Source organism: Terrapene carolina, unplaced genomic scaffold (genome assembly GCF_002925995.2).
Source record: "Terrapene carolina triunguis isolate 2854851 unplaced genomic scaffold, T_m_triunguis-2.0 Scaffold130, whole genome shotgun sequence".
Taxonomy (NCBI): domain Eukaryota; kingdom Metazoa; phylum Chordata; order Testudines; family Emydidae; genus Terrapene; species Terrapene triunguis.
The window spans coordinates 15,549,278-15,560,075 of record NW_020664481.1 but is presented as its reverse complement, the minus strand read 5'-3'; the positions used below and the strand labels follow the sequence as shown (position 1 = coordinate 15,560,075).

The 10,798-nt window shown below is 42.9% G+C and overlaps 1 protein-coding gene across 3 annotated transcripts in view; it reads left to right on the top strand.

Moving 5' to 3' along the window:
• The window catches only part of BCAS4 (breast carcinoma amplified sequence 4), a 68,393-nt gene that overhangs the window by 51,440 nt on the left and 6,155 nt on the right, over nt 1–10,798 (top strand). The gene's annotated exons all lie outside the window — the stretch shown is intronic.

Here is a 10,798-nt window from a genome sequence, read left to right as displayed (position 1 = left end):
GAAAGCTTATGCTCCCAATACTTCTGTTAGTCTTAAAGGTGCCACAGGACCCTCTGTTGCTGTTTATATCTAGAAGCTGAGGGTCTTGTATTGTAGAAAGAGGACTGGTTGCAAGCTATGGTGCAAACCTTGTGCGATTAATATTTTACTGGAATTCTCCAGTCATGCAGTAACCATGTAAATGTGTTTGCACTTGGAATATGTAATGTAGGTGTAGTTGTGTCAGTCCCAGGATATTAGAGAGACCTGAAGAAGAGTTCTGTGTGGCTCGAAAGCTTGTGTCTCTCACCCACAGAAGTTGGTCCAGTAAAAGATATTACCTCACCCATCTTGTCTCTACTTGGAATATGCAGTCTATCAAAACTCCTTTGAAGCTGCAATCGCAGACAGTCCTCCTAAACAGTCCGTTGACTGGCAACCTGTAAGCCTCACTGCAATTAAAGAGTTAATGCCATTCACTATTATTTGACCACTTGGGACCAAAAAAAAAGTTTTTAAAAGGATTTAATTGATGGCTCTGGCACAAGCCCTTCCTATGGTAGGATTCTCAAAGTGTAGGTTTGTCTTTTCGTAGGGCTTTTTTTAAAAAATGCATTGCTTGGTTTAATAATACCTTTATTCAATAAGAAGTGAAAATGCACAGAATCTGTTTCCCATTTGAAGAGGTACAGTACCTAGCTCAGGGGTTCTCAAACTGGGGGTCGGGACCCCTCAGGAGGTCACAAGGTTATTACATGGGGGGTCGTGAGCTATCAGCCTCCACTCCAAACCCCGCTTTGCCTCCAGCATTTATAATGGTGTTAAATATATAAACAAGTGTTTTTAATTCATAAGGGGGGGGTGGTTTGCACTCAGAGGCTTGCTATGTGAAAGGGGTCACCAGTAAAAAAGTTTGAGAACCACTGATAGCTCATCATTGACTTTACACAGGATGCCATACCATGCAAAGCTAAGTTGCTTAAGATGTGCCTGTGTATATCTTTCATAACTTAAATTTGACAACGATTTAACATATCCTTAAGTAAGGCTTCCCTCAGCAGAAACAAACAGTGAATAATTAAGCAATAAGGCAGGCCAGTGTGAGTGCATTTCTGCATGACAATAGTAAGCTTGCATGGCGTTAGGGTTTGAGGTCAAATGACTTTAACTACCTGAGAAGCGCTATAATTAATCTGCAATATGTTTCCTGGAGTGTCACGGATACTCTTATTACCTGGAATTTATATGCAGAAATTAGACTAGTTAACCCGTATTTTACCAGGCATTATGGATGTCTTTATATCATTGGGAGCCAATCAGAAAGCTCTCTCTAGGGCAGAGTTTTAAAAGCCATTTCATAATATATTTATATTCAGTGCATATACACTTTTTTTTTTGTAACATTCATTTTGCCGCAGAGTCCAAGTGTCAATGTGGTTTGAAAATGCATGAAAAATAATTTATTCGCTCTTGGTTTTTAATTCAATTGTGCACCTAAATGCTCTAGGAAGCATAGCTGGTACACTTGGGGAAAAAAGTTATTGTGTAGTGATTGTATTTCTGCAATAGCAGTATTGTTGCAAGCTCATCTTTGGGGGTGGTTAATCCCTCTTCGCCACATTGCTTCTGTTCAGATGCCCCCTAACCTGCAAATATTTCTAAAGCGGCTTCTGAAAGAGTCTGGTTTGCCAACAACAAAAATACCAAGATAGTCTCCAGAAAAAAAGAGAGAGAGCGTGTGTGTGTGTATTTGTGTGTGCGCACACGCCTCTAGCCAATAGAAATAAAGGATTCTTCCTGGCCTGCCTGGAAAATTCTAGTCCTTTCTCTCTGGATTAGCTGATTGCAGTTGCTGTGTCTCTGGCAGTTGCTGTTACACAGCGTTTCAGTGTAGTTTACCCAGTAGAGCTCAGCCTGCAGGAGTCGCCGCGATTACTGCAGCTTCTCGTCTAGCTGCCCATCCCCCAACCATACTGCAGTGCCAGTTCCATGGTGTGTGTGTGTGTGTGTGTTTTCTTTTACATAGGCACACACAGACTATTTTTATCCTTCGTTAGCAGGCAGAACTTTGCCATATTGAACAGGAACTTTCAGGCCCTATTCACTAATATTGAATGTTCCAAAAAAGTCTAGTTAACACCTCCCTAATCACCAGGTTTTGTGTAACTCTTCCATTGCCAGAGTGCACCTTCCATCCTGTAAGCATATGGGTTTGTTTGGGGTTTTTTGACCACGGTAATTTTCAGGCCACATTAATGACACTTTGGTATCAATTTTTATCAGGCAAGACTTATATTTCTTTTTGTAGCAATGTCTCTGTGATGGGACCACCCATCTCATTGCAGCTGGGCAGGCATGAGTACCTAAGCACTGCATCTAGGCCTCTGCTCCACACTTAACAGGCCACGTTCCCGAATGGATGGGATATGGGGGCCTGGCTGGAGGATGAGTGGTAAGAACTGGCTTCATTAGCCTGTTACTATTGAGAACAGCTACCTCTAAAGTGCTCCCTGCCAGAGGAAGGGTGTGGAGGAGGGTTTTCATCTTTATGCCAGCTGATTCCAGCAGGGCCAGAGATCCAGGTGCTCAAAACCTGCCACATCTCCCCTCATGCTACCATGGGACAGGCCACAGCCACTGACTTGAAGTTTACACTTGTGCCAAATCTCAACTCACTTTACTTCCTGCCATGTCGTATCAGAAGCTTGTACGCAGTTTACTGTCTGCTCTTGCCTTGGGTGTCTCTCTCTCTCTCACTGCTATCCCAGAACCTCCCTCCCATTGACCATCAGTGTTCAGAGTATTATTGGACTTTTCCCAGGCTGAATCTTATTTTTCTCATTTTGACCTATCATTTCTGATCAGTGTGGGGGCTTAATCCTGCAAGGAACATGAGTGCTCCCAACCCCCATTGCCTTTGGTGGGAATTGAGTGGATTGCTCTGCACTGTGCCCTATGCCCCTTTATATTATTTCTTAGCCAATGTTGTTTTTTGGCAACCTATCCCAGTTTAGTATAATTATTAATATGTTTGGAACCCTGAACATGATCAGAAATTCACATGAAAACCAAAAATGTTCCTAAGAAATCCTGATTTTTTTACAAAGTTCTGGCATGTCCCTGGGACCGGAATCAAATCCTGGTACAATCTGTAAACACTTTTTTTTTTAAAGTATGTTTTTGAACTAGTTTTTAAGTTGTACTACACACACGTGGTCTTGTGCTGTAGCATGCCTTAATATAACATTACTAAAAATAAACTCTGTACACTTCCCCTTTTCTTAGTTTATCAAGAGAAAAATTAGGTTATATATAAGTATGACATAATTTACTCATCTGTCCGAATACTGTATATCTTCTTAAATATACCAGAATACTAGTTTTGGGGTGTTTGCAAGGGGCATCTATTTTACTTTTACACATACACATATTCTGCACAGATGGCCGCTAGAAAATGCAGATGGTAAATTAACACAATCCATATTTTATACTAAAGCCTTTTCCAAAGTGTCCCCATTTTACAGATGGCAAACTTGAGGCAGAGAAGTGCAGGGTCTTGCTCAAGGTCATAAAGTGAATCACTGGCAGAGTCAGAACTAGAACCCAGGAGTCCTGTCTTGTTGTGCTGTGCCTGTCCACTGGGCCACTTACTTATTAGGGAGCTGATCCAACTCCCATTAGTCAATGTGAGTCTGTCCTGAGTAATGCTGCTTCATATTTCAAATGGGTTTTATTATTTTGTTTAGCTTTTGATTGTGACACTGCTCCAGAAAGACCTATAATGGGGGGCAGATTATTTCATGTCTGCCTGTTGTATAGGGTGCTTACATATTCCTGTGAAGCATCTTGTTCTGGCCACAATTAGAGACCAGGATACTGGACTACAGCGACCTTAGGTCTGATCCAGTCTGGCAGTTCCTATGTTCACAAAGCAGAGTGTACACCTTACAGCTTGAATGCTTTCAGAAGTTTGGATCGTCTTATTTTTTGTGAAGTAGAGGGATGGTACGTGGAAAACATCCCTGGGGAAGGTTTTTTCAAGCATAATTGTAATCTATTGCTCACTTTTATGCTACTTTTATACATAGTCTCAAAGCACTTAATAAAAGAGGGTCAGCATCATTGTCTATATTTTACAGATGGGGAAACAGAGGCACAGGAAAGTGACTTGTCCACATTCACACAGTAATTCAGTGGCAGAGCTATGGATAGAACCCAGATCACCTGATTGAGTCCAGTGCCTGAATGTGGGAAGCAAAGAAAGCTTATACATTGTATCGAGCAGGTGGCCTTCTAGAGAGATTACAAGGGGCAGAGTAATGTACAGCCTTGAAAGTGAAGCTATACTAGATTTTATTACTTCGGCTCAAAGTCCAAATGCTCAATCGTTTGGCTTCCTTGCTCCCACTAAAAGATAAATGAGGTTGTCTGTTCCTTGTCTCATTATATCTGTGTGGGCATGTGGTCCTAAGTGAGCATGTAAGCCAGGTGTCGTCTTCTGCATAGCTCTTCAGGCAGATGGGCCTTCTGCTTCTTTCAAATGCAAAGCTGTGGATCTGTAACTCAAACAAGGTTATCAGCAAAATTGCTCTGACGTAATAAACGTTGCTTTGCTTTTAATCTCCCACGTCTTGAATATATGTATAAACAAGTGTGCTCGGTTGGTGCAAATTATAGACTTCAATGGAGGTAAGAGGTAAGGGTGCGTAGTCTCTGATCACAGTTCTGCAAACCCACCCTTGAAATGTTCATTTTGCCAAAATCAAAAATGCAAGCACAACCCCATTTTATCTCACAATCCAGGGACAGTCTGAATTGACAGGTGCTTATCTTCGAATTTCTGTGGCTGCAAATATTAGACAAAGCCACCTGTTGTCACGCCTCTTTTCAAACCTCTTGGCTGGCTACCCATTACATTCAAGCTTATTATCCTTGCCACGCACATCTCTGTTCCTGCCTATACCTCAGCACTTAGACCTTCCTTCATGCATTAACTTATGCCATGCTCCTGCTGAAACATCTCTTCATTCCTCATTGTGGTCTTTGCAGTTTGCCCCATAGCTGTGATAGTGTCTGTTTCCTCATTCAGAGCTTTGAATTCACTTTTCCTGCTGTGCCTGTTAACCTATAATTTTCCTCTGAAACTTGATTTCACTACAGAAATTTAAGAAGCCACCTAAGATGTCACCAGATATATTCCCTTTTTTTGTCTTCGCCCTGCAAGGGCTGTATCCCCTTCCTTTTATTTGCCTTTGTGCTTTCTGTGTTGTTCTTTCATTATTTCCTCAGTCTTAATTGTAAGTGTCGGGTGGTAGGGAACCTCCTCTTTACATTTACCTGCAAAGTGCGGTGTGTGTCTGTAGCACCATAAAAAAATAATTTGAAAGAGGCGTGAGTTCTGATTCTAATCTTGGCTCTGCCACTGACTTGCTTGTGTCTGGGACAAACCACTTAACCCTTTTGCCTCAGTTTCCTCTGCTGTGAAATGGGGGCTGTAGTACTTACCTACTTGCAGAGGTGGTGTTGGGATCATTCTTCAAAGTGCTTTGTGGATATTAACTCATGTCCCTGGTTAAATCCCTTTTGTGCAGCTCCAGAAGCACAAAGGGGAGTAAAGTTGCCTTAATCAGGCAGCTGAGGATTCTCCCCCATATGCTAGGAGACATTCCGAGCCATGTCTTCAGGAGAGGCGGGAGCTGTAGCCTTCCACCCAGAAGCCCTATGATGCCACTAGCCTCTAGCATGGAGAAAGGTACTGGGCATAGTTGAGGAGCCGGCTCCGTAACTGTGACATGAAAATTAGAGCAAACTTAAGGAGAAGTGTTTCTAGACATGGTGCTGCTGCATTTAGGACCCCTTTGTACACTTCTCAAAGGAGCCATATTAACTGAACTCCTTGGTATACACTCGCAGTTTGATGAAAGATGGTAGGTCTCAAAGCTTTAGAAGGGCTGCAGACAAGACTCTCAGGACTCCATTTGTGGTATAGATTTTTTTTTTTTTTTTTTAAGTGTGAGACTGTCCCAGGGAGGTTGCAGAATCTTGGTATTGGTGTGTTTGATGTTGAGAATAATGTGTTCTGGGTAGAGGGGACAGATGAGAGAAAAATCAAATTATTTCAGGCAGGGTGAAAGATCATGAGAATTCCTGTTATCCAGAACTTGTCAGTGATGAAGTGTGTATGAGACACCATGGAAATCTGGACAACAGAAATATTCCCCTAGTTTAAAAAATAAAAAATTATCCGGTGTGTTGAAGACAAATTTAGATGTGTTGAAGATTCATACCATAGAGTCCTTGTTGCTTGATGCAGGCAATTGGACCGAATGTCTCTGGCCTGTAGTCAGGGGTGGCCATACTTACTGACCCTCTGAGCCACCTACGACAATCTTCAGAAGTTTGAGAGCCAGGGCACACCTGCTGGGGCTCAGGGCTTCAGCCCTGCGGGGAAGGAGGTCTCAGGGCCCTCCTCCCCGCTAGGCAGAAGCAGAGGTGATATGTATGTGTGGGGTCACATGCCCCACCCTTCCCTCCCCCCAATTTTTGCCAGGGTTTGCTGGCTCCCGCTCTCAGGAGGCACCAGTCATCTCTGGCAGAAGCCCCTGGCCCCAGCACCCTACCGCAGGGCAGAAGCCCTGAGCTCCCCTCTCCCCAGTCTGGTAGGAGGAGAAAGGAGAGGGCGTTGGAGGCGCTGTAAGGGTACGTCTATACTTACCTCCGGGTTCAGTGGTAAGCAATCGATCTTCTGGGATCGATTTATCGCGTCTTGTCTAGACGCGATAAATCGATCCCGGAAGTGCTCGCCGTCGACACCGGTACTCCTGCTCCGCGAGAGGAGTACGCGGAGTCGACGGGGGAGCCTGCCTGTCGCGTGTGGACCCGCGGTAAGTACCTTGTAGTTCGAACTAAGATACTTTGACTTCAGCTACGTTATTCACGTAGCTGAAGTTGCATATCTTAGTTCGAACTGGGGGTTAGTGTGGACCAGCCCTAAGACGCACTTTAAAGAGCCACATGTCACCTTTGAGCCACGGTTTGGCTACCCCGTACTATAGCAAAGCCTATTGTCATCCAACCACTAGTCTAGTATTCAATACGACAGCGACCAGAACCAGATGCTTCAGGGGAAGGTGCAAACAGCCCTATGGTGGATAATTAAAAAATCTCTCTCCATAAGGAAATTGTATTTCAATGTTCTCTAGATGAAATATTTCAGTGGTTCTGAATTAAAAATGTTCAAAATTTTCATTGTGTGTGAAATTTAGAAATTTCAGTATTTCATTCCAATTCATAACAATTTTTAAAAAATTTTTAGCATTTCACATGGAACAGAAACTCCAGTCTTTGACCAGCTCTACTCAGAGCTGTACTTAATTAAATACATGTGAAAATGATCAAGTGCTGGGAATAATTAGCCCCACCAAATATCACTTACTGATCCCTCCTTAGTGCTGACCCTGTCCTCTTACCTGAATATCAGATTACTCTTTTTCCTAAGTGGGTCACCTCCAGTCCCTCATGTCCTTGGAGTTCAGACCTCTGTAGTGCACATGTCTCTCTGGAACAGAGTTTCTGAACCTCTTTGTTTTCTTTGCCTGCTTGCAATAGTGCTGATACTCCCATGAAGGCTTTGAAGGCTTCTCTTAGTGTAATAGGCAGGAGCAAAACTGTCAGTGGGGGCTGAGGGGAAGGTGCATTAGTGCTAGTTCAGGGGGGTGGAAAAGTAAATGGATTCAGGAGCTCTGGGAACATGAGCAGCGCTGCAGGCCAAGGCAACAGCAGGATCTAGTATGGATCTGCATTAGAGGCAAGATATTTTATTACTACTTTTTTAGCTTTGAAATTGTTGTGTGGGACAGGAACTTTAAGTCTGAGGGATAATTGACCCAATATAGTTCCTGTTAATACATCTGAGATGAGGCACAAAATCCTGAAATTGGCTAGGCTCACAGGGAACCTACTTTGCAGGAATCCAGATCTGGGGTGATGATTGATTGGTTCAGAGAAAGAAAACTGTTTGGTGGCTGCAAGACTTTGGTTTAAGTTTCACTTGTGTACCGGGAAACTCCATTTCCAATGGGGAGGAGGTTACATGCTTCATTCCCTGTATGAAGTATGTTCTTCCTCCCTCTTTGCTCGGGGCCTACCTGTTCTTTCAGTGTTTGGAAGCAGTTCACCATTATGTGACACGGATAAATAGCTATACTGCGAGTTACTTATGAAAACAAATAATTTGGAATTGGACAGGAAGGCCTTATAGTAACAGCAGTAAATGCAGAACCCTGGTCTGTGCCTGGGGACAGAGTGGGTTATTGGGTCATTCCGATGAAATGGGTTTTAGCCCACAAAAGCTTATGCCCAAATAAATTTGTTAGTCTCTAAGATGCCACAAGTACTCCTCGTTCTTTAGGCTGGCTTAAGTTTACTATGTGCAGTGTGGCTTTGGAACATGCACGCACTTCTCCCCCCTCCCTATTTGATGAAAAGTAAAATCTGAGTGATTGTGGATTAAGCTGCCCAGAGGGGATAGTTTCCTGAGCAGAACACACAACCTACAAGTGCTCAGCTTGTGACTGAGTTATGCTGTTCTAGTGCTGAGTTGCAGTTGTCAAGAATAATACTACTGTATTCACATCTGTGGATCACACTCATGTTGCTTTCACGTTTCCTTTAGCTATCTAAGACAGTATTTGGGGTATATTTCTCAAGTAGAGGGCCCCAGTGCTTCAAAAACAAAGCCACAGAGCTCCTCTCCCTAGATAACTTGGCCTCCTGGTAAGGTTTAACTTACTGAAGTCTCTAAAGCTGCCACCAGGGATTTTAATCCTTCAGGCATGATTCTACATGCCATTCCTTTGAATTTTCTTGTAAGTACAGAATGCTGCATGTGCTTCACTTTGCAAAAGGTCGTCTAAAATTCTAATGTTTTTGTTTCAAACCATAAATATCCCGTCTAGTTTATATGGGCCCATGTTTCCTGCTACAGAATGTTGAGTTCCCCTTAACTTTTTCATCTTTCACTTCCTCAGCTAATCACTGTTTATGGGATCTTTCAACTGAAAGGTGTAAGTTAATAGTTCCCTAAATTGGGAGCAGGGTTGGGGAGTGGATCCCACTTCAAATCTGTCTACAGATGGCTCTAGTAGTTTCTCCACTTGCAGTGTTCCCCTTCAGGAACTCCGGAGCAACTCTGTCTCTCTCTGTTCTTTAAGTGTATCACACATGACGACTAGACTGCAGCTGGAGTCTGTGTGCATACTTTGTGCCTTTATTACTGTCGTGCTGAGTATTGTCTGAAGGGCTTTTAATGTATCTGAATAATGCTGCTAGCATTCCTAGACAGCTGTCACTGATCTGGTAAGCCACCTCCCTTGCCTTATAGTACTTTACATAGCCTTACATTTTCAGTTTTGAGATTTGGTGTGGAGGGATTTGTTTTGTTTTAAGTGCTCTCAGTGCTGGTGAAAGGTGTCAGACTGATGTCCCGAGAGGCTGAAATCCTCTGCCAACAATTCTCATACAGTACAGGCAGAAACAGTGCAAGCTACTGTCCTACCCTATGCCCTGTCTAAGGAAGCACTAATAGAAGTGACAAGGAGTTACTTATAAAGTGCTATAGGTGTGCACAGAACTGTAGAAGCCTGGGCTTGAGGACCTTATAGTCTAGATTAGACATAAACAGAGTTCATTCTTCTGGCTGATTTGGTCTTTGGCTAGCTGCTGATACTCACTGACAGGGCCAGCACCACTTGTGGTATCTTTTGTGGCAATGGATGCCATCCCGCTGGGAATTGGACTGAAGGCTCCTAGTTTGAAAGACATCAAACAGCCATGGTACAGCAACATCCTCTGCGCTTTACTAATCTGCACCAGATGTGAACCAAGTGATCTAGGGCAAAAGGCTCCATATCCTGTTACTTGAACCTTTCCCTTTTGATTTCTCCTGTAGTTTTGGATATTCAGACTCTCCCAGTTTTTTTGTTTGTTTGTTTTCCTGGCATAGAGCTATTGCTTTTCCTTTGGGTTTCACTGTAGCTTGACCACAGAAGAGCCATTTCATCCCTTGAGTGCATGACATGCATAGAATAGAGATTCCTCATATCCTGGCATCTCTGTTACCTCCATATCTTATTTGTACAGTTGTCCAAGAATCCTTTCCTGTGAACTGCTCCTCCTGAAGCACTGTCCTCTGGATAGTTATCTTTGTCTCAGTAGTTGGCACGGATTCAGCAGCTGCACCAGAAGATTCTGAACAGACTAGAGCAATCCTTTTTTAACATCATCTGAGAACTAGAGGGGAGCCTTGATTAAAGTTAATTGCAGGTAGATTTAAAACAGACAGAATCCTTTTTACAATTATTCACAGCACGATTACACAACATTAGTCAGCCAGAGGAATTAATTGTATCAGGAGGTCATAAGAAACATACATTAATAGGGATTAGGAGGGGATGGGATAACTTTGTAGTTTAGCATGGTAAGGGGAAAGACAGGTATACAGATCTTATACTTCAAGGCATCAGTTGATCACTGCAGGGGTTAGGAGGGAATTCTTCTCTCACCCTAGTGTACAGCATTACATAACTAACCTGCTGCATCATAAATTATTATTATTATTATTATTCTTTCTTTTTAAGTATCTAGTATTGGCCAGTCAGATGCTGGATACTGAACTAAGTTGGCCAATGATCTGATCTGATCTGGTATGGCAAATCCTCTGTTCAGGCCCGTTGTCAGTTTCATAACTTAAGTTTCACTGCTGACATTTATGGTAGTATTGTTTCTTTAAAGATGTTTTAAAACAGTGTTATCAACTACT